Here is an 18,608-nt window from a genome sequence, read left to right as displayed (position 1 = left end):
CCTTCACCTGCTTTCACTTTCTTTAATTTTCCCGTCCGCTTTTGTTCCGGCTCTACTCTTTAATTTTCCTGTCCGCTTTTGTCGTGGCTCTACTTAATTTTCCCGCTTTTGTCGAGGATCCCCACCTTACCTGGGGACTTACCAGTGCACTGCCCTGACTGCAAAGAGTTCTGAGCCTTAAAGGGTCCCCGTATGGGCCACCACTTGCCGCATCCACCTCGACCAGCAAGGAAGACGCAACACCAGGCTCTTCTCCAAGCAGTTTATTCAGGAACCTTGAACAATCTTCTGACCCCGGGGAAAGCCATCTTCTGACTCCCGGGAAAGCCAGCCCATGCCCTTTATAGCCACTGGGCAACCAACCCCGTAGTGCCACGTGGACAATGCCGATAGGGTCAGACATACACAAGCAAGCCAGATTCCACGCCCAAGCCAAATAAAGAGTTGTTTATCCCAGAGAACACCTGCCATCAGGAAGGCGGAAGCCGGACGCCAGAGCCATCTTTGAGGCACAGCCATGCACGGCTCTCTACAGGATGTGGCGACAGATTACTGACTACTAATTACAGTGGGAGAGGGGTCTAGAAGGGCAAGGGTCAGGAGAGCCTCTTGTGCTGGAACCTAAGTCAGCACATGCCCTGCCACCTCCCTGCTTAGAATAAGAGTACTGGTGCTTTCTCCAGGCCTGGGAGTCTCCCCAGCCCAAGCCAACAGCTAGAGCAGCCATCTTCCTAGTCAGGACCCCACAGCCCTCTACCATGCCATCCCCAGAGCACCCAAAGCTAGTCCTCACTGTAGGAGCAGAAATTCATGCCCTTTTACTGGCTGACACTTGATTTGGACCAGGGCTGGAAAGTACTGCAAATCAATGTCATCCTTGTTGTCCCAGAGCCAATGGGCAATATGATGCCTTTCAGGCCAAGGCTCTGCTCACAGGCTGAAGAGGGGCCATGTTGGGAGATTGGACTGTTTATTCCAGGCACACGGCGGCATCCTTGCAGTGCTGGACTAATGTACTGGGGCGATCCCACCTTTCCTTCTCATCTTTCATCATTTTATTAAAAGACTTGGAGTTTGGGGGAGAAAAGGTAGATATGGACCACACCTAATAGGGCTGCAGGAGGTGCAATATCAAGTTGGCCAAGGCCTTCCTGAAATTGCAATCTTTTCTTCTTGCCTCAGTACACCCTCACGGAAAGATGGGGAAATCGGACCAGAGAGAAGTAAGTGAATGCTTGCAAGTGATGAATGTGCCATTCAGTTTCCCCTGTGCCCCGGCCAGCAGGGCTACAACGGGTATTCGACCACCCTAAGGAGGGAATGTAGGGACAGGAGATACAAAGGAAATACACCAAGTCTAGATTCTGATCAAGGTGCAACTTTATTTTTCTCCAGGAGGGTTTATATAGTTCCTGCAGGGTGGGGGGAGCAAGAAGCTGTCATCTGCATAAGGTGGGGCAAGCTAACAGGATGTTTGTATAGGATGTTTACAGGGTGAAAGGGTAAAGGGCTCTGACTCAATGTCCTGTTGCTAGGCAACCTGACTGTAAGATGATCTAGTTCCCTGTCTTATGGGGGTCTGTACTTTTCCACTAATTAGAGATTCTGTCCTTGTCCCTGACACCCCTGAATAGCAGGACTACCATCCTGGAATGGTCCCCAGCCCTGGCCCTAGGCCCTCTGGTCACACTGCAGAGGTGAGGCTACCTTCTCCTTCTGCTGTTCTCAGAAGCCCCAGGACCAGTAGTTCCCAGCATGGCAAGGCCCAGGGGACCTCCTTGTCCTGTCAGTTTGGACTTCTGGGTCCCTTGAAGCTACTGTCCTGGCTCTTTTCCAGGGTGGTTTTTGTGACTGTGAGCCTTTCAAATGTGGTGAGTTGTACTCACCAAGTGCGTGAAGTATAAAAAGCACACACTGAATTTTGAAGACTTGGTATTCTAATATCTAATTGGTTTCAGATCTGGTGCTCTGACAAATACCCTGACAAAAAGCAACTTAGGAAAAAAAAAAAAAGGGTTTATTTGCTTATAGTTCCAAGTCACCACCATCGTTCCAGGAAAGAAAGGCAGGAACTCAAGCAGCTAGTCACATCACATCCGCACTCAGGAGCAGAGAGAGACATGCATCCTTGCTTGTTTACCTACCTGCTTGCTCTCACCTAGCTTTCTCCTCTCTTACACTTTCTAGGCACCCCTGCCTAGGGAATGGTATTCTCCACAATGGACTAGATCTTCCTCTATCAATTAACAAACTAGACAGTCCTTCATAGACAGGCCTCCAGGCCAACCTGATCTAGAGAATTCCTCATGAAGACTCTCTTCCCAGGTTGTGTCAAGTTGACAGTCAAAACTACCAACACTTCCTTAAAGGGAAAAAAGATACTTTTTAGATAAAGTACAGCACATATATTTCATCAGTCATTTTTAAAAGATTTATCTTTACAATTTTGAAGTGTGTATGTCTTTGGGGGAGTATGTGAACATGAGTACAGATGCCTGAGGAAACCAGAAGAGGGTGTCAGACACCCTGGACCTGGAGTCATCCGTCATTGTGAGCTGCCTAACATTTCCCTCTTTGGACAGTGCAGCTAGGCATACGTGGACATGCACATGAGCTATGGAGCTTCTGTGTAAGAGCTCTGGTTTCTCGGGACTGACTTGCCACATCCCTGATCATGGCAACACATGCTATGGAGTGGGCTTCTCAACACGTCGACTGTCCAAGGGAGAAGTACAGACTTCTCTCAGCCACAGTCCTGCATGGAGAGCAGGCAGTATATCCTCCACTTGGGCTGAAAGAGACTAACCCATGTGTAGCCAGACAGCAAAGGTATGCAGGGTCCACTTCTTACAGCTGGCTTCATACTCTGGCAACACAGGTTGGGGAAAGATCCAGTCAGTGGGAAAACAGGAATGAAAGGAATCCATGTCAGTCTCTTCCTTCCTAACCAGTGGAAGGTGAACGTGCACAGACCCCAGAGAGTGAGTGGATGGGAGAATATAATTGTAGTATTGCTACCACAACCATCCTGCCACCATGAAGGAGCATCCAACTGGGGGCTGGACAGCAAGGTTCCAGAAAGAGATGAGGGGGGCACCCTCATCCACTGAAGCCTGAGGAGAACAGGGGTCCCTCTTTGTGAACAGGCACTCAAGAGCCAAAGTACAAGGCAACCGTACAGAGGAGAGCTATGAGGGCAGACACTCTGTGACTGTTGCCATGTGACTCTGAAATCAGAGTTCCTTAAAGCTGATGACATGTATGAACTAGTTGTACTGTCTCCTGAAATACCAACTCAGGCTGTCACAGCTAGAGCCCCAGTCTGCCTCTGCCTGGTTTCTATTCTGCAGTCTCTGAGACTGGGTATGTTATCATAAAGAATTGAGGTTCATTTGGGCTCCTACTCCTGGAGACTAGAAGTCCCCAAGTTGACCAGCTTCCCACTGAAAATCCCTTTGCAAGGATGGATCCCTCACCATGACAATTCCTCCTCAAGGCCCAGTGTAGTGGGATACTGAATATAGTTATGCCAGCTCATGAACGTATTCCTAAGAATACTGTAAGTGCTAAAATTATCTTGGGTAAACTCGTATCTGGACCAGGTAGCTATACATTCCTATACAGTGTGTCCCTGACCTAAAGGTTATGAGAACTGCCTGGCCACTGAACTGCTAGCTCTCTGCCTCTGTAAACAATGCTTGCTTACTGCAGATGCCCACAGATACTTTTCTGTATACATCACAATTGCAGGTTTGCCTTTAAAAACTCAAACAAATTGGAGGTCAAGGCTGCTTCCCGCTGCTTCCCACTACACTGCCTAGGATAGCCCAGCCGGCCGTAAATAGAGACTCTATATGACTTATTTGGGCATTTCTGTAGTTTTTCTCTTTAGATACCCCACCAGCACCCCTCAACACCATCTAATTGATGACCAACCTCAACATGAACTCTGGTGAAAACCAGCCATACCCAAGCCACTACCTACCATATCTCTGTCTCCACTGGCCAAAAGGGGCTGAGAAAACTGTGTAGATCTCACAGCCACAAAGAATGCCCTGGGGACAGGGAAGAGTATGGCATCCCATACACACACGGAGTCTTGTCCAGAAATATCCAGCCCTAGGGTCAGGACCTGCCCTCACCTTCCCAGTTACCATAGGGCCACCCTCACTCTCAAATCAGTCTACTGCAGAACTGCTCCTCATCTGAACAGTTGTGGTCAGAGTCCTGCTTGAGAGGTGATATGCTGAAAGAGAATGGATAGATACAGCATGTACTATGAAATCACTATGCCAGAAACAGACAGGCATGTTTATATCTTTCCACAATGTCAGAATGTATTGACGGGCAATAAATTGACAAGCTATGTCAGTTTTATTTGCAGTCATTGGCCAAATGAATCTGATTTCCCTCTCACTATGTCTCTGTCTCTGTTATCTGTCCGTCTCTGCCCCCCCCACCCTCCGTTGGTGTGCGCGCACACACTTGTGTGTGTGTAGGGTTGTGGTATGTCTGTGTAGACGTCTGTGTGTGTATGTCTGTCTCTTCTCTCTTCCTCACTCCCTCCCTCTCTCCCTCTGGACATGGTTCTCACTGTATAACCTAGCTAGCCTAGAATTATTTATATAGACCAGGCTGGCCTCAGACTCACAGAGATCCACCTGCCTCTCCCTGTCCTGGATCTCACTCTGTAGACCAGGCTGGCCTCGAACTCAGAGATCTGCCTGGCTCTGCCTCTGTAGTGCTGGCCAAAACAGGTTTTTGTTTGTTTGTTTGATTGGTTGGTTTTTTCAGGGTTTCTCCATGTAGCCCTGGCTGTACTGGAACTCACTTTGTAGACCTCGAACTCACAGAGATCTTCTGCCTCTGCCTTCTGAGTGCTGGAATTAAAGGTGTGTGCCACCACTACTGGGCAGCAAACCAGCTTTTTTTTTTTTTTTTAATAATTTATTTTATTTATTATGTATACAGTGTTCTGCCTGCATGTGTCTTTGCAGGCCAGAAGAGGGCACCAGATCTAATTGCGGGTGGTTGTGAGCCACCATGTGGTTGCTGGGAATTGAACTCAGGACCTCTGGAAGAGCAGTCAGTGCTCTTAACCTCTGAGCCATCTCTCCAGCCCCCTTTTTTGTTGTTGTTGTTTTTTTTTAAAGATTTATTTATTTATTATGTATACACTGTTCTGCTTGTATATATGCCTACACACCAGAAGAGGGCACCAGATTTCATTACAGATGGTTGTGAGCCACCATGTGGTTGCTGGGAATTGAACTCAGGACCTCTGGGAGAGCATCCAGTGCTCTTAACCTCTGAGCCAGCTCTCCAGCCCCGCAAACCAGCTTTTTAATTCCAATCTTTATTGCTGACATTAACTCTCAGGTTACACATTACACTTCACATACACTAGTATCTATTACTGTAGAGAATGGCCACAAGGGGTTAAAAAGAGGTTGCAGCAGGTTTTGGGGAGTTCTTGTGAGTCCCCCTGAGAGACAGAAGCAGGAAGCTGATAGGGCTGTGAAGAGGGTCTCTGCAGAGTCACATAATGAACTCCCATTGGAAGGTGGCTGAAAACACCACTACAGCCCCATGGTCACAGGTTTGAGCTGAGTCTTGGGGTTAAGACAAGGTACAGAAGCAAGGTGCAAGACCACATCCAGACAGATGACTGGGAAGATAAACAGAGGACACTTCGAGTAGGCTCCATCAGCACGGGGTGGGTGGGATGTGTGTGGGTGCGCGTGCACACAGAGCTGAGCCCCTGGAATAGTTAGTTCTCTGTTGGTTCCTCAATGCTTAGTGGGCAGATTACTGGTAGGGCTGTTATCATCTCAATGTTAGTTGTCTTTTATATGGAGTCCAGATGAGACTGGCACACCCTTTCTTTGGTCTGGTGTGTTTAATTAGTCCTCAGCCCCAGCTTTCTTAATGAAATTTTTCTATGTCCTTGTGTTCATATGGTCCCAGTCTGCTAAGTTTTTGACATGGCACCTTTTTACTTTGAAAACAGGTTATTTGATGCTGGGCCTGGTGGAGCATGGCTTTAACCCCAGCATTTAGGAGGCAGAGGCAGGTGGACTTCTGTGAGTTTGAAGCTAACTAGGTCTATGTAGTGAGTTCTAGGCCAGCCAGGGCTATGCAGCCAGACCGTGTCTGAAAACAAAACAAGCAACAAAAAAAGCATCTAGCCATCAAATCAAAGAAGATCAAATATCACTTTTGCTCAGTGCTTCACACTGAATTTAATAGCCAGTCAGCCTAATGAGTTTAATATCTCTATTTTTAGGTTAAAAAAAAAAAAAAAGAAAAGTGATGTTCCAGGGACCTGTCTGAAAAAATGCCAGAGGAAGTCAAAGACAAAGAAATTTTATAATTTTATTATGGGATGTTTATTTTAAAAAAAAATCAGCCAGGCCTGGTGACATACTCCTTTAATCCCATTTTTTAGGAGACAGAGGCAGAGGCAGGCAGATCTCTGTGAGTTCAAGACCAGCCTGGTCTATATACTGAGTTCCAGGGTGCCATGGTTACCCAGTGAGACACTGTCTCTAAATAAATAAATTAATTAATTAAATAGTTTAAGCTTGTGACTGACTATACAGGGTTACAGGTAATTGAGAAATACATCTTTGTTATGCATTTAACAAAAATCATAACTTAAATATTTCAGAAGCAGATGAAGAATTCAGAGGCAGATAAAGTTGACATTGCTGTAAAAGTTAAAAGTTGTGGCCCTTTTTTTTTTTTTTTTTTGGAGCTGAGGACCGAACCCAGGGCCTTGTGCTTGCTAGGCAAGCGGTCTACCACTGAGCTAAATCCCCAACCCCCGTGGCCCTTTTAATAGACAGACTTAGATAGGTGGTGGTGGCGGCGGCGGCGGCGGCGGCGGTGGTGCACGCCTTTAATCTCAGCCCTTGGGAGGCAGAGTCAGACGAATCTCTATGAATTCGAGGCCAGCCTGGTCTACAGAGCGAGTTCCATAGCTAGGACTGCTTCACAGAGAAACCCTGTCTTGAAATTCAACCCCCGCTGCCTCCAAAGGGGGAAAAAATAGACAGGCTTAAGCTCTTTGTGACCAAGAACCTACAGCATGCACACGCGGAGCACACAAGAGCATCTTTATAAAACTTAAAATCTTCCTTCCCTAGGCCCGTAACTTAAAAAAGAACAACTTTTTCAGTCACTTACTGAGACCAGAACAAACTAAGAAAACTTTGTCATTTTTAGCAGGACAATAAAAGTCTGATTTCTGTTTACTTTCATGTTAACCTTTGTTTTGGTTGGGCATGGTGGTTTACACCACAGTTCCAGCACTTGAGAGGCTGAGACTAAAGTTCTGCTGTCAGTTCTAGACCAGCCTGGCTGCAAAGTGAGATGGATCTCAAGACACGACAACAAAACTCATTTTGGCCACCTTATATAAAATTCCATTTCTGCCAACTGATGCCAGAGCCCCCCCTCCCCCCCCACACACACACCTCCCTTTCTAGACTTCCATTTGGCTTGCTTCTTCATTTCTGCTGAAAACACCTTAAACAACTCCAAGACTATACAGAACAAGTCCTGTAACTGGAAGCGTGTTCCTGGTCTCATATTTACAGCTATCCTAACAAAGGCACGGCTTCTCCAGGGATCCCGTCGTAGGTGGTGGGTTCCCTTCCTGTTTAGTAGTGCTAGTTATCATCCACCAGTTGGAACTCTGGCTCCTATTCGCCTTAGTTTTCTGGTGACTACCAGGAAGGAAGAAGCCTGTAAGTGCTGCTCATCATACACAACGTCTTCAGGTCAGCACACCTGAAAGCTGAGCCGTTTCACAGTTTCTGTGAATTGTGCTGTTTCACAGTTTCTGGTAACCTTGCTTTTTCCAAACACAAGATTACAGTGGGTCAAACCATGTTTGCTAAGCATACCCGAAACTGTATAGCTCTTCCTGGAGTACACAAGTTTCCGAATTGTAGCTGCTTTTTAAGAGACCTAGATCCTTAATGATCACACATTATTTAATTTAACTTGGCAAGAATCTATGGACATAAATTACCAAAGAGACTGGGAAGGTGTTAGAAGTCACCAGCATCAAGGGAGCCTTGCCATTTTGAGGTTGTTTTTCTCATTAGCAACTTCTGTAACAGATAAAGTGTATTTGCCTCCCGAACTCCAGGAGGATTATACATTGTCCGTCTATACTGTACTCAAGGCTACTGGCTCCACATACACACCTGTTTTCATTCAACCAGCAAGCTTCGAAGTGCTTCTGTTTACTGGCGGCTTGAAGACATTGGCTCACTGTTCTTACCCATATCTGAGAGTTTTAGGAATGCTCGATTTATCTAAGCACTTTTTATTTAAACCTATTTTTGTTTGTTTTTGTTTTTTCCAGAAAGAGTTTCTCTGAGTATCCCTGGCTATCCTGGAACTCCCTTTGTAGACCAGGCTGGCCTCAAACTCACAAAGATCCACCAGCTTCTGCCTTCCAAGTGCTGGGGTTAAAGGTGTGTGCCACCACCGCCCGGCTTCTTTAAACCTATTAAGTAAAGCTCTTTTACCGTTTTTTCCAGTAAATACATAACCTAAAATTGAAATTTTACCTCAGTAATAGTACTGCTGACCACTAAGCAATGTTGTTTATAGACAGAATAAAGAGGATATGAACTATAACATCATAAAGATAGGGCAAAGGAAGTAATCCCAGTTTCTTCTGGAGTCTTAGGTCAATATACCCTGATAGCAGGTAAGACTTGACTCTGATTACTTTGATCAATAATTTTATCGATTAATTAAATTTATGAGAATTGAAATGATGCCTACACTCAACAGGCAATGATTTACTTTCTAGGGCTTTGTGTCAATCATGCCATTGTCAGGAGACACAGCCTAGCATGTGTCCTGTAATTGAAGCATGTTCCTGGTCTCATATTTACAGCTATCCTAACAAAGGCATGGCTTCTCCATGGATCCCATCGTAGGTGGGGCCCTACCACTCAGATACAGCCAGATCCTTCGCCAGATCATCCTTTTGTTTGTATGTTTGCTTTTGGATTAGCCCATGATGAATGCATGCTCATCCCTGAGTTTCTGTAACATTAATGTTTTCAAGCTTTAGAAAACGTAGAAACAGCTGGGCTGTGGTGGCGAACACCTTTAATCCCAGCACTCAGGAGGCAGAGCCGGGTGGATCTCTGTGAGTTCGAAGCCAGCCTGGGCTACAGAGTGAGTTCCAGGAAAGGCTCCAAAGCTATACAGAGAAACCCTGTCTCAAAAACAAAAAACAAACAAAAAGAAAGAAAATGTAGAAACAAAACTTTAAGGTTCAAAAACTCAAAACAAAGAGAGATTTTTTTTTTCAGTTTTTTTTTTTTTTTTTTTTTTTGGTTTTTCGAGACAGGGTTTCTCTGTGTAGCTTTGCGCCTTTCCTGGTACTCACTTGGTAGCCCAGGCTGGCCTCGAACTCACAGAGATCCGCCTGGCTCTGCCTCCCGAGTGCTGGGATTAAAGGCGTGCGCCACCACCGCCCGGCGAGATTTTTTTTTTAATAATTGATTTTGTCAATGCCAACCAGAGAAAGAAAAATATGGCAGGGGTGGTATAATGACTCCCATCTGTAACCCCAGCACTACGGAGGCCATGACAGGAAGAGTCCCAGGAGTATGAGACTAGCCTGGGCCATGAGTTGCAAGCCAGTGTGGACAACAGTAAAGACCCTGGAAAGGGTGGGGGCTTGGTGAGGGGACATCAGCCCACTGAGGCAGGAGGCCCAGGTGAAGGACTCCAGCCCACTGGGGCAGGAGGTCCAGGTGAGGGACTCCAGCCCACTGAGGCAGGAGGCCCAGGTGAAGGACTCCAGCCCACTGGAGCAGGAGGCCCAGGTGAGGGGACTCCAGCCCGCTGGGGCAGGAGGCCCAGGTGAAGGACACCAGCCGTGAAGGTACACCAGCCCGCTGGGGCAGGAGGCCCAGGTGAAGGACACCAGCCGTGAAGATACACCAGCCCGCTGGGGCAGGAGGCCCAGGTGAAGGGCACCAGCCCACTGGGGCAGGTGGCTGGCAGGTGCCCCCCCCCCCCCCCCCCCCCCGCCCCGTTCCCTCTGCCTTGCTAAAATCCATTAGGTGACATTCTTGTAGCTAGCCACCAAGGTCTGTCCCATTATTTGGCCACTTCCTCCCCCTGAGGCTGATGACCAATGTCCAGCTATGGAAATATTGAAGTCCAGCAACCAAAAGTCCCCTTTGATTCACATAATTAACACGCCGAATTAAAATTAAACACCTCATCCTAACACGGGTCTCCCATTTTACCTTTATAAGCCATCATTTGCTGATGGGCCAAGCCTGCCTCCTCTCTACCCAGAGGCAGTCCTTTGTCCTTCTAGGACAAAAGCCCCTGCCCCCTCCCCCTGGTTTCCCATCTCCTTTACCACCGCATTCTAGCACAGACCTCCCCTTTTCTCTTAAAATCCCACCTGCAAGGTCATTCATTGGCTGCTGTTTTCTGCCTGAGTCAGAAAGCAGCCGCTTTAACTTTTCTTCCCACTTAATAAAGGATCTCTCTGTGAAAACAAGTGTTTGGGTGTGGTTTTTGCCTAATCCAGGGTCCAAGAGGAAGCTCCCACTGTGAGGGAGTCCCCTTCAATAGGGACACAAACACACAGAAGCAGATCTAATAATTTACAGGATAAAATCTTAGCCATGAGCCAGATGATAAGGGATAGCCCTCGGATATATAAATTTTGGGTAGATACTTCACTACAACAGCAACAAAAAAAGGCTATTTGGAAGTTGGGCAGATACAAAATCTTAGCTTTCCTGCAAATATTATTAAAAACTTTAGCTAGAAACAAGATCTAAAGCCAACCAGCCCTTTATAAACTAGCAAATTTTGTATTGAGGAAGCTGTCTGATTTCATTTTGAAGGCAGGAGCCATTATATTGCGTTTTTAAAAATAAGTTTCTATTTACTGTGAGAGCTGAGTTGCTGTTTCCTCGAACCTGACCTTTCCCAACCTTGATTTGTCTTTGAGAATAGCCTTACCCTCCCTGAGCTCTCCCTAACACAAGGTGGGTGACCACATGATGTTTGGTTTTTATTTTCTTATTGCCCCAATTGTCTCCCTTCTGTAAAACTACTCGTGATTTTACTTCTTAAAAGGGGCCCAAGAGACATGACTAAAAGAAAAAAAAAAGGGGGGGGGTGCCCAAGAGGTGGATTCAGGGCTGCTCTCTTTAACAGTCAGTCGCTGGCCAGCTCTTGGGTGCACCCCAGTAAAAATCAAGCTTGCTTCAAATTTGGCTCAAATTGTGGCAGTGGCCTTATTCTCGCTGTTGGGATTAACAGTATCAACATTTGGCTCATGAAAGGGATACCCTTAGGTCCTAAAGCAAGAAAACTTTTTTTTTATAGTTTATTTAAATTTATTTTACGTGCATTGGTGTGAAGATGTCAGATTCTCCTGGAACTGGAGTTACAGACAGTTGTGAGCTGTCATGTGGGTGCTGGGAATTGAACCCAGGTCCTCTGGAAGAGCAGCTAGTGCCCTTAACCACTGAGCCATCTCTCCAGCCTACCCACCCCCCCCCTTTTTTAAGAACACTTTTTAAAATGTAATCTTTTATATTAAAATGTACATCTCAAAGACTGAAGGCTGGCCGGGCAGTGGTGGCACATGCCTTTAATCCCAGCACTCGGGAGGCAGAGGCAGGAGGATCTCTGTGAGTTCGAGGCCAGCCTGGGCTACAGAGTGAGTTCCAGGACAGGCTCCAAAGCTACACAGAGACACCCTGTCTCGAAAAACCAAAAGAAAAAAAAGACTGAAGGCTTAACTAACATAATTTGCCAAAGCAAAACAGATAGAGGCATGTCAAGGCCAGGTTCAAAGGATAAACAGGAAAACCCCCAAACCAAGGGAGTCCTGAGACACGGCTTGAAGTACAGGGCTTCTACATGTGTGGGGCTTCAGTCTCTCAGGAACAGTCACCTGGCCTGGGGTCTGTCTCCTCTGCCCAAGGTGGAATGAGCAGAAATCACAGGTAGGCCTGGAGAATCTCTTGCAGCCCGGTCCTGGCCGCCTCTGTTTCCTTTGGCTTCTGAAGGCATTAACAGCAGCAGCTGCAGCCAACCACTAGCGGCCAAAGGCAGCGCCCCCTAGTGATAGAGCTCACATGCAGGCCTGAACTCAGCCCCACAGTGTTAACAACTCTTGAAAAGGCCTAAGGAGTCGGGATTCGCCAGCCCTAGGCATGCTAGCAGTTTCTAAGCCTTAGGTGTCTGAAACCTTCCGTCCTTACAGCTGATGGCTCTGGGGAACTCTTGCAGTGACCATGAGCAGCAATTTGCTTCTCTGGCTCTTTCTATCCTTCAGCCTCAGCTCTGCTCTCTCTCTCCTTCTCTTTGTCCACTCCTCTTTCTGCCCTGCTCACTCCCCAGGACTTCTCAGCTGCCTGTTATTATTGCCTCTGTCACAGCTGTTGCTACTGAGGTACCCGCCAATGGCACTTCTGCCATTCTCATCCTCACTGTCACAACACCCAGGGCCACCGATCTTCACATTCCAAACGGGGTGGGGGGTGGTTATTTGCCCCCATCACAAGACATTCGTACAATGGAAAGGTTGTAAGTTTACACCCATCTTGAGATTGGCTCTTTGGCACCAGTAGCTGCGGTCCCTCTGCTGGGCCACCAGAGGAAGTGCCCCTGCTTTGGTCTGGGTGGGAAGTGGGCATGGTTACAGGGGAAGTCTGGCAGAAAAGCACGCAGATCAGACTGTGCCCAAAACTAAGTCATTCTGTATGTACGCAACAGCAGCTTTCAGGCCATGTGTGCCCCACCCTTTGGCTATCAGACTATTGAAACAACAAGCCTCAAAGAATTAACATTGCCCCAGGAATCTCACGCTGGAGGAAGAGAATTGCTTTGTCTCCTATGAAGAGAACACGCACCATTCTGACAACTTACTGAACCACCTTGTGGACAGACTAGAGTAAGACAGACAGGTCGATGGCCAGCAGGACCATGCCTCCACCTGGACTCTTTAGCGGCGTGTTTCTTGCTCTCTCTTTAAACCTGAGCCCCATGTCAGTGCCTGTTCTTTTAACTTCAGCACGGGGGCTGGGCCCTAATCCACTGCCTTTGACTCTGCAGTTACTGGTCTGCTTCTCTGGCAGCGGCCTGGCCGCTCAGGCTGCAGCCTGGTGGGATGAGTTCTGTTCCCGAAGGCTCTGTCGGGGCTGCTAAAGGTAGCTTTAACTAAATCTCTGCCGTTCTATTTATGAAAACCTGCTAGCTCAGGGAGGCTGTGTTGCAACTAGCTAAGCTTCTCTCCTTGCTGGTATCCCCAAAAGACCCATGCCTCCACTCTGCCAAACCAGAGAAGGGCACGCCACTCCAAACCCCTCCCTACTACTTCCTGTGTCTCTCTATCTCTCCCAGACGCCCTCTGATGCTCTATGATCACTTTCTATCAACTAGTTGCTAACTCAGCCTCCTAACCCAAGGTTAATTTTATTTAATCAATGCAAATGGAAACTCAGGGTTCACAGTGTGATCGAATATCCCCCAACAAGTACCCTAAAGAAAGGCCTGGGTGTTGGATCAGAATCAATTGAGGTGAAAAGAAGAGGAACCCAACCTCCACAGGAGCAAATTATCCTTGAATCAGAACCGTGAAACCCAGCAGTCTCCACGAGAGCAGAGCAGGACTGCAACCAGGTGCAGAGGGTCTGGGGACTTCAGGGGCAGAAAAGGGAACTCTGGGGGTGAGAGAATCCATATGCATATCTGTTCCCTGCAGTCTCCAAGCTGTAAATACCAGCCAGGCTTAGTATGTTGATCTTCTCAGATGCTTCCCGGATCCCAACATCCTGAAGATGTTCTTGTTGTGCCCAGATCACGGGGACCCCCAAAAGACCACCACAGAGACCGAATCCCATATGTAAAAGCAAAGAGCCTTTATTTCAAGCTCGGAGCTTGGACTCTCTGTCCAATGAGTGAGAGCAGAGAGCCCTGAGCCCAGGCAGGGTGGAGTTTTTATCATAGCAGAGGTTGGGGTGAAGGGATTTCCAGGGTTCAGGACCCTGATTGGCTGACATTTGTCTAGGGGTCTCTGTAAAAGGAAAATAGGTGTGTGCTAGGCTCAGGGACACCTGATGATCTTATCTAATCTTATCTAATGGTTGGAATGTTTGGGGTGTCAGGTACTTCCCCTTAGATGCTGGCCATCCCTGGGTGGATCCCTGAGTGGTGTTAGTTTATGGCTTTTCCTGGACCTGGGTGTGGTCTGTCAGTAAGCCTGTCACATCAGCTGTGTCTGGGCCCCTAAGCCTGTCATGGCAGCCGTGTGGTCAAGCTGTTTTGAGGCTCCCACAGTTCTCAGAATGAAAACTTCCCTGTCAGGAATTTCTCAGCTCACCTGGGGCTTTGGGTTTCTTAGCTCTCTATTGGGTAACTGGACCCTTTTATTTGTTCCGGGACTTTCCAACATAGTCCCGATGAATAAATGTTTCTCCATTCTTTTTTAAAATCTTTTTTATTACATTCACACGTGTGTGTGTGTGTGTGTGTGTGTGTGTGTGTGTGTGAGAGAGAGAGAGAGAGAGAGAGAGAGAGAGAGAGCGCCAATTTCTCTAAGAATGCACTTTGAATTAAACAATTGTTTCCATGTGTCATTTTGTGTTGGTCTCTTAGTGTGTGTTCGTGGTGACTGATTCAGTGGCTGCAGCAAGTCTTACTAGAGATTTATTTAGGTACCCAGAATTTGAAGAGCTGGTACTCCCTGCATCCCCTGACACTTGTCCCCCCCCCCCCCCCCCCCACAACTGTTTTGGTGACTCTAGGTACCAGAAGGTTAATGGGAGTGACAGGGCATCCAGCCCCACTGCTATACAGTAGTGCAGACCTCTGTTAGGGTTTTCATGAGAATGGAGTGGGTACTGATGAACCTCCATCTTAGGCTTGAAAGCTGTCTTATAGTAAAGACAAACTAAGGCTCATTCCTGTTTATGATTACATCTGTTTCTCAAGGATTGGGCTGTGTCCCACCTGTAACCTTAACTACACACAGTTCTGTACTGCCTGTTCCAGGAAACAGCAACCATGCCTTTGTTTCAAAAAGTTGTTATGACCATCTTGCAACCCTCCCATTGTTTCAAGAGGTTGTTATAATCACTTGTTGTTATGGCCACCTTGTTACAATGACCTTTTATGTTCTGCTTCTGTAACCCTGCCTATTTGCCTGCCAAATCCCCCATTTGGTACTGAGCTATAAAAACCTTATCTTCCCCATGTCCAATGCTGACCCCCTGAATCCCACCTTAGGGATAGGCAGCCTATGTACATGAATAAAAAAAAAAAACCTTGTTTTAATTAATTTGGCCATGATGGGTTGGTGGTCTCTCCTCGCATCTTTGGGATTAACAGTACCTCTGTTTCTGAACTTCCTCAAATTATTTGTAGAGGCTTGTGTGACTTTTTCTGGTTCGTTCTTTCTGTCTGTCTGTCTTTCTTCCTTCCTTTGCTGATGAATTTGTTTTTTAGATGTGGGAATTAAATTAACTGTCTTAGTCACTGTAATGATACGGCGCATGGGAGGCCTTGGCAAATTGGGCCAAGGTGCCCCGATGGGTGAGGGAGACATGCTGTGCAGACTTGGGGGCAGGCTGCAGCATGGAGCGGTGAAAGTCATTCAGACCATGCAGACACACATCCACGTGGAAAGTTTATTATAATAGAGAGGGAATAGAGAGAGAGAAAAGGAGAGAGAGAGAGAGAGAAAAGGAGAGAAAGGAACGTGGAGGTACTCGAAGCCTCGTGGAGAAGAGAGAAGGAAAAGGGAAGAAGGGGGAGGGGGAGGGGATTTTTCTTCTTTTTTTAGGTTTTTTGAGACAGGGTTTCTCTGTGTAGCTTTGTGCCTGTCCTGGATCTCACTCTGTAGCCCAGGCTGGCCTCGAACTCCCAGAGATCCGCCTGCCTCTGCCTCCCGAGTGCTGGGATTAAAGGCGTGCGCCACCACCGCCCGGCAGATTTTTCTTCTTAAAGGGGGTTTTACATCAGGATGCAAGATGGGTCCCCAAGTGGGGGGGGGGGCAGAATGCCAACAGTCACTGTTCTATCACTATGAAGAGGCGCCACAACCAAGACAACTTATAAAGCATTTAACTGGGGGCTTGTTGACAGTTTCAGAGACTTAGTCCATCATCATGGCAGGGAACGTGGAGGTACACAGGCAGGCACGGTACTGGAGAGGTCGCTGAGAGTTCTTCATCCCGATTGTCAGGCAGCGGGAAGAGAGGCACTCGGCCTGGTGAAATCTCCAAGTCCACTCCAGTGACACTTCCTCCAACAAGGCCACACCTACTCCAATAAGGTCACACTTCCTTATCCTTCTCAAATAATGCCACTTCCTGGTGCCCAAGCATTCAAGTATCTGAGCCTATGGGGACCATTCTCATTCAAACCACTACAATTGACATATCTTTATGTTGTCTTTGGTTTGTTTGTTTGATTGATTGGAAGGATTTGGCTCTTCTATAGAGTTTTCTGCTAAGATAACCTTTATTCAAAATTAAACTGAAGATTGACATTTAATAGGCACCAGAGGAATCAGCTCAGGTTCTAAAGAGAAAAAAACGTAATATTTTTCTCTCCCATATAATATCTAAAATTTTTAGACTTATTTACTTTATGTGTATGAGTTTTTTTGCCTTCAGGTATGTTTATGCACCACATGCTTGCCTGGAGGCAAGAAGAAGCCAATGGATCTCCTGAATCTGGAGTTACAAATGGTTGTGAACCACCATGTGGATTCTAGGAATCAAACCCAGATCCTCTGCGAGAGTAATGTGGTGGTTTGAAAGAAAATGGCCCCCAAAGGGAGGGGCACTATTGGAAGATGTGGTCTTGTTGGAGTAGGTGTGGCCTTGTTAGAGGAAGTGTGTCACTGTGGAAGTGGGCTTTGAGCTCTCATATATGCTCAAGCCACACCTAGTGAGACAGACCACTTCCTGTTGCCTGTAAGTCAAGATGTTAGAACTCTCAACTCCTTCTCTAGCACCGTGTCTGCCTGCATGCTGCCTTGCTTCCCACCATAATGATAATGGACTGAACCTCTGAACTGTAAGCGAGCCCACCACAATTAAATGGGGTCTCTTCACAGCAACAGAAACCCTAAGACAAGTACTAAGTGCTCTCAACCACTGAGCCAACTCTCCAGCCCTTCCATATAAATTTTATTTAAAATGTATAAGTCTTTCAAATCTTAAAGTTTAGCCAAATGCCCCCAGCTTATTTCTATTGGTTAGAAATATAATTTGGGCAGGTGGATCTTTGTGAGTTTGAGGCCAGCCTGGTCTACAGAGTGGGTTCCAGGATAGCCAGGTCTACACAGAGAAACCTTGTTGCAAAAAAAAAAAAAAAAAAAAAAAAAAAAAGAAAAAGAAAAAGAAAAAAGAAAGAAAGAAATATAATTTGGATTTAACTATCTACTTATAGAGCTGGTATATTCATATTATTATATTGCTTTGTCATATGTGCCTAAGTTATATTGACCTCTTAAAACTGAATCTCAAAAGATAATATATTTGGGTATATTAATGTGTTTCATAGATTGTTAATATGTAACAGCACTTTGATGTACCATTAAGAGGTACATCATAGACATGTGATAAGCTGGATGGTGGTGACACATGCCTTTAATCTCAGCACTCGGGAGGCAAAAGCAGCTGTACCTCTGAGTTTGAGGCCAGCCTGGTCTACAGAGTGAGTTTCAGGACAGCAAGGGCTACACAGAGAAACCCTGTCTTGAAAAAGGAGAGAGAGAGAGAGAGAGAGAGAGAGAGAGAGAGAGAGAGGGAGGGAGGGAGGGAGGGAGGGAGGGAGGGAGGGAGGGAGGGAGGGAGGGAGGGAGAGAGCGCTTCTATAATTTTAACAACAAATACGTTTAGAGAGACAATGAGTGAATTAGGACTCTCTAGAGGAACAGAGCCAATAGAATGAACATACATATGGTGCTGGCTGGTTTCGTGTCAGCTTTACATACGGTACAGTTGTCAAAGAGGAGGGAGCCTCAGTTAAGAAAATGCCTTCAGCCGGGCGGTGGTGGCGCACGCCTTTAATCCCAGCACTCGGGAGGCAGAGCCAGGCGGATCTCTGTGAGTTCGAGGCCAGCCTGGACTACCAAGTGAGTTCCAGGAAAGGCGCAAAGCTACACAGAGAAACCCTGTCTCGAAAAAAACCAAAAAAAAAAAAAAAAGAAAATGCCTTCATAAGACTGGGCTGTACAGAGAAAAAAAAAAATGACAGCATGAAATTTGCAGGCAAATGGATGGAACTAGAAAATATCATCCTGAGTGAGGTAACCCAAACCCAGAAAGACAAACATGGTATGTACTCATCATAAGTGGATACTAGATATAAAGCAAAGAACAATCAGATTGCAACCCACAGAACCAGGGAGGCTACATATCAGGGGGGACCCTAGGATGACTGTGGCTTATAAAAAGTTTTGGTTTTACTCAATTACTGGACAAGCTTCAATGAAACATTTCACTATTAGGATAAGAATTTGTACTGTATCAAGATTACAAAAATAAACAAACAAACAAACAAATAAATAAATGACTGGG

The sequence above is a fragment of the Peromyscus californicus genome, unplaced genomic scaffold (genome assembly GCF_007827085.1).
Source record: "Peromyscus californicus insignis strain IS unplaced genomic scaffold, ASM782708v3 Scaffold_4__1_contigs__length_199733344, whole genome shotgun sequence".
NCBI lineage: Eukaryota > Metazoa > Chordata > Mammalia > Rodentia > Cricetidae > Peromyscus > Peromyscus californicus.
This window is presented reverse-complemented; position numbering follows the sequence as displayed.